The 5,552-nt window shown below is 39.1% G+C and overlaps 1 long non-coding RNA gene across 1 annotated transcript; it reads left to right on the top strand.

Annotated features, from left to right (window-relative positions):
• The first annotated feature begins 696 nt into the window (after positions 1–696).
• LOC127795160 (uncharacterized) lies at positions 697–2,538 on the top strand. The gene is made up of 3 exons (XR_008021748.1): positions 697–828; positions 1,376–1,497; positions 2,387–2,538. It is a non-coding gene; the product is annotated as an uncharacterized LOC127795160 (long non-coding RNA).
• The last annotated feature ends 3,014 nt before the right edge of the window (positions 2,539–5,552 follow it).

The following is a 5,552-nucleotide window of genomic DNA, read 5'->3' as shown; positions in this document are numbered from 1 at the left end:
TTTTCTAAAAATGCCCGAGGGAGGTCAAAACGGTAAATTTTCAGAAATTTCAAGGGAGAAATGAGAAGTGCTAATCTTGAGGGTCTTATTGAGGATGTTAGAAAGATCAGGGGCTTGAGGATAAGGGCCAAAATGCAAAAGAGAAATTTCCAAGGACCAAAATGCAATTTTCAGAAAGTAGTACAAGCATGGCCGATTTGGCCATGGATTTGGCCGGAAAATCCGGCCGTTTGACAGCCTAGGATCGGCAGAGAGTGGCCTAGGCTAGTCTAGGAAGCGTGTGGGGAAAGATTTGGCCGAAAATTGGCCACGTAGGGGTCGAATTTTGGTTATAAATAGCCAAGGGTTTCGGCCGAATGTAAATCATCAAATCGCTCAAGTTTGAGAGCGAATCGAGGGAAACCAATAAGGGGCTTTCGATACTTGAGGGAAGAGGATCATTTCTGGAAATTTTGGGAATTTTTGGAGTGGTATAGGGGTGTTTTTGCATTTGGCCGAATGTATATATATATATATATCGAGTGAAGATGAAATCGGGTTGTAGAGTGATCGATCGAGCGATCTAATAAGGGGCTTTTGTTCGCAAGGTGATGGGTAAGTGATCTGGAAAGTTTCGTGCCAATCGGAGTTCGAATCGATGGTCAATTTGATTCGCCGGAGTTCGGTGGCGGGATAGCTTCGGCCGACTGTTTTTCGGCCAAATCGGAAGGCTTCCGGTGGTTTTTTCCGAGCAAGATTGGTACCATTGGGATCGACTAAGGGAGAGGAACAGCCTGGTGTCGTCGCTTCAATTTTCCGGTGTGCCGTCGCCGGAGAAGATGACCGGAGGTATTTTTCTGTTTTTTTTAATTCTGAAAATATATAAAATTCGATAAAAAATAGAATTAAAGGAATTAAAATTATGTAAAAATATCCAGAAATTCAAGAAAGATTAATAGTTTAATCTGGTGAATTTGTATCTTGGAAAGTTCTTCGGGAAATAATTATTTTTGATTTTTGAAAGAAAATGTAAATAGAAAATAAATAGGAGGAATTTTTAGAAAATTCTGAAAAAATTCCAGAAGTATAAGGAATTTATTTGATGAGTTTTGGTGATTTTTCTTGAAGTATATTCGAAGTAAATCGATGATAAATAAATTTTCTCAAGGAAAAGTAATTATGGAAATTTGAGAAAATAGGAGTAAAATGTGAAAAATTTCCAGAAAATCCCAGAGGCTTATAAATATTGTTTTATGAATTATTATGTAAAAATATTTGAGAAAATAGTCGTGTAGATATTTATTTTGGATTATTAGAAAAGAAAATGGGAGAAAAATAGGAAAATTGTGAGAAAAATTAAGGAAAATTATAATTGTTGGATAAATGTGATGATTAGGGTGCCTTGAGGGTTGAGACGAGGTGACTCATGCGAAGTTCGAAGAAGGCACGCAAATCGAGACAAGCACGCAAATCGAGGCAAACCGCGCTTTTCAAGAAGAATTCGAATTGCGCCCAAAGGTGAGTAGTTCTATCGAAAAACTCGTTTGTGGTTTATGAATGGTTATTGTGAGTGTTCGCCCCCAACTTTGTTTTGACTTGTGAGTGGTTTTACTCGAAAAGATTTTAAGCGGCATGTGAATGGTTTACTAGGAATGTTCATCCCTATGGCTTGGTTTGTTATGGTTGTCCAAACAATTATTTACACATGCATTGAATTTCGTACGGTAAATTGCATACATTGAGATGTTGATTTTATGCATGTTATGATTTTTCGGCATTGGCTTGTTTTGTGTCGTCCATGTGGGACGTGGGTTGGTAATTTGTGACGTAGCCCAGAGTGACGGCACTCGGGATGCGTACCTAGGATTAATGCTAGGTGACCCACTTGGGACGGGGCTGAGACGGACTTCACCCTACGGGACCCAAGTGGCGGGGCTGAGAGTGGACACCACCCCGGTTGTTGGCTCAAGTGGCGGGGCTGCGAGTGGACACCACCCCAGGTTCCTTTGAGCAATAGCATTAATGCCGAGGTGACGTCGATTCCGAGGATAGTGCTGATGTGGCACTCTTGGGGCTAGGGTTGCGTTGGGTTTTGGAATGCTTTTGAGTTGGAGCGTAAAACCTAACAATGACAACGGGGTGATTCCCGGGTTCATATGTCGAGGTTGTCTCTCTTAAGCATGATTGTTTTGCCAATGAGCCGAAGTGGTTGTGTCGCCTTTAGAGAGATTGCATTTTCCCCGATTAGGGTTAAGTGCTATGTGGGATTCTCTTAGGCTGGTGCATGTTGGGATTTACCGATTTTGTATATGATTTTTCATATCTGCATGAAAACGTTTTTGAACTCTCACTTAGATGATTCAGCATCTAATTTGGACTATGTCCCTGGAATATTCAAACGTTCCAGGTGGAAGCAGTGGCGCCAAGGGAAAGAATATCATCGAGATGTAGCGGCTATGTTTAGTTTTCGTAGGTTTTGTCCATGATTACGATGTTCAGAGGTTATGTAATATTTTGATATTTTCATGTGAAACATCGATCTGGTTATTGTAAAGGAATTGTCGGTTATATATCATTGAGGTTTCGATCTTGCTTCCGCTGATGTGATTGTTGATACCTGTCTTAGTTTATTATTAAATTTTGATATGCTAAGAAGGTACGATCGGGATTGACGAGAAATGATTGTGATGAAGGTATATGTATTGAGAGACTTATGTTGTGTGTTCGATGTTGAAAAAAAAAAAAAATATTCCCGAAATCTCGAGTTAACGCTCGTTGTGGGAAAACGGGGCGTTACAAGTAGTCTAAGAATTATGTACATTGTATTTATTGTCAGACGCTTATGAATTAACTTTGTAATGAGTGTCATGTCTAGTTATTATTATATGAGCAGGTTTGATTCAGCTTCCGCTTTGTATTTATTTCTAGTGTAGATATCTCGCACTAGATAAGGTCTTAGGGAATTTCGGGATAATGTAAAGATAAAAAAAAAAAAAAAACCAAATTTCCTAAGGCATAACACGCCCTGAAGAAGTGGGTTGTTACAGTTGGTATCAGAGCTTAAGATTTTTGGAAGCCCTAAGTGACTCTGATATAGTTGAAATCAGAGTTAAATCTTATTTGGAAATTAGGGAAGTGCAATTTGAAGACTTAAGAGGACCCGATATTGATAGAACCAGTTAGTAGGAACCCCAAGTGGAGGCTTAGGGAAAAGTGACAAGGGTTCGTAAGACGAAATTCCTATTTAGGAGATTCAGGGATTGTCGGTTAAAGGCTTAGAGGTTACTGAATTTCAGTGTTGAGTAGTGGAAGTGCAAGTTCTGGCTAAGGAAAGACTTGGTATTTAAGAGTGTCCATTTGTGACCCACCTCTCTTTCCTGGGAGCTTATCTGGTGTACTATTCACATACAAACACTATTCCAGTATACGATTGCTATTCTCGGTGAATAGTAAAAGCCTCATGGAAGCTAGTACAATGATCTAGCTATTGAAGTTAGAATCCGATAATATGATTCGGGTATAAGGTTGACTCGGTAATCATGATTATGGATCCGAGAGATTTAGAGACTGTTGATTTGAGGTCATTAGTCAAAATCATTATGAGAAATTATAGGATAACTGTGGTTATCGAATCATGGATGATTAGTCTGATGTGACATGGCCTAGCTAAAGAGTTAGGATCAAATGATAAATATTTTTCGAGGGTCATTTAGTGTCTTGGTAATGAGATGTAAAGATCAGAGATCCAACGGATTAGGAGGCCAAAGATGGTCAAATGATGGCGTATGAGTTGTGACAATTAATCAGTGATAGTGGTGCAACCGATGTGACTCGCAGAAAGGGGATAAGGAACTCTAGCAAGCGTAACGACACTATTGGTTCGATGTTCGTAGTGACAGATCTGGATCTAAGGACCCACGTGCAAATGGTTGAGGAATGGCTTGCGATAAGGTACGGGAAGCCCGTCGGTCGAAGCATCATGTCAGACTGCCTGGGAGACAATTAGATGATGAAAATCTAGGACAGCCCAGTAGGGTCTGTACCTTGTATGGAGTCTAAGTCCCAATGGTCTAGGATGCAATGTGTGCCACTAGCTATGATTAATCGAGGTCAGAAACCTAGGAAGTCAACCCGAAATAAAATTGAGTGTCATATTTAAAGAATTGTATCAGGGTTCGCAATCATCTTGGAAGTAAGTGACACAAAGAACAGTGCGAAGCTCAAGACGTAGAATACCTTGGTATCTAGTATGACAATAGGGTCATGAATGGTCGTGTGCCAGTAGTCAGCTGGATCTAAAGATCGAAATGTGAGAGTCAATGAAATTCTCAGTAAACGAGACTATGACCAGTTCAAGGCCTTGGCGATAAATAGTGAGATAGCAACATTGGTTCGAGTAAAGTTCGGGTATTAAAAAAAAAAATGAAAGAGTTTCTTAATAGGTCGTATCAACCGTAAAGGAATGATAAGGAGACCTGGTCATTAGAGGTTGTGATTACGGTTCGGTGTGCCAAGTGGGCTTAAGGATTCGAAAGTCTGTAAAAGAAGATTCGCAAATAAGTTATGCCTTGTGCATCAGTATGTGGACCTAAATCGTTATTTGAGCTTTAAAGTATCATTCGGTAAAGAGTTCTTGCAAGTTTAAGATTCAGTTGTTTTTAATTGGAACCAGGTAACGTGATCTGAATAGAGATCTTCAAAGATGAATCAATTTTAGATTTACAAGGAATTTCCTAAGGGATTGGAGTACCATGGGAGACATAGGTACTTACCCACTCCAGTTAGCGGGATGGTTATGAATAGATGTCTTTGAGAGTTTTGGCATACTTGAGAGAGACAAGTAATGGCAAATGTGCCAGGGTGTCAGATTACCGTATGAAATGTCGCGTTCTTAATAGATCAAAATTTATTGGAGATCTAGAATTTTTTATTATTGAAGAGTAAAGGTCTTGTTAGGATAGACGATTAGTCTAAGATAGCCCTGGTGGGCAAATCGAGGATGTGTAGTTGGGCGATGATTAAAATGATGTCAATGAGTAAAAAAAAAAAAAAAAATCCAGCGAAGATTGAAGTACCGTGGAAAACATAAGTACCCACCTGCTCTAGCTGACAGTATAGTTATGGATTGTCGTCTCGAAAATTGTGCAAAACTGAGATGTGGTTGAGAGAATCAAGTGATGGCAGATGTACCAGGATAATGGGTCACAGTAGGAAAAGTTACAGACCTAGATCGATTAGAAACCCGAGATTTTCAATTTTAGAAAATGAAACCCTCGTATGACTAATAAGTAGCCTGGTAGGCAAATTGAGAGATGTATAACTAGATAATCATTAAAGTGATGTTAGCAAGTTATGATTACAAGGAGCCTATTAATTTATTGTACAAGCACTTACTGTCAGTGAAAAGCCATAAGAAAAATGAAAAATACCATGAGATATTCTCGGAAGATTTAATAGGATTATTTCTTAATGATGAAATTGCCAATAAATAGCTTGAGGTTATTAGACACTTAGCTATAAGTGGCTTGATTGAGGACGTAAATTATCAAAGAAGTGATAATTAAGAGTCGATA

Source organism: Diospyros lotus, chromosome 1 (assembly GCF_014633365.1).
Source record: "Diospyros lotus cultivar Yz01 chromosome 1, ASM1463336v1, whole genome shotgun sequence".
NCBI lineage: Eukaryota > Viridiplantae > Streptophyta > Magnoliopsida > Ericales > Ebenaceae > Diospyros > Diospyros lotus.
The sequence above is the reverse complement of the archived record's forward strand: the minus strand, read 5'-3'. Positions and strand labels throughout refer to the sequence as shown.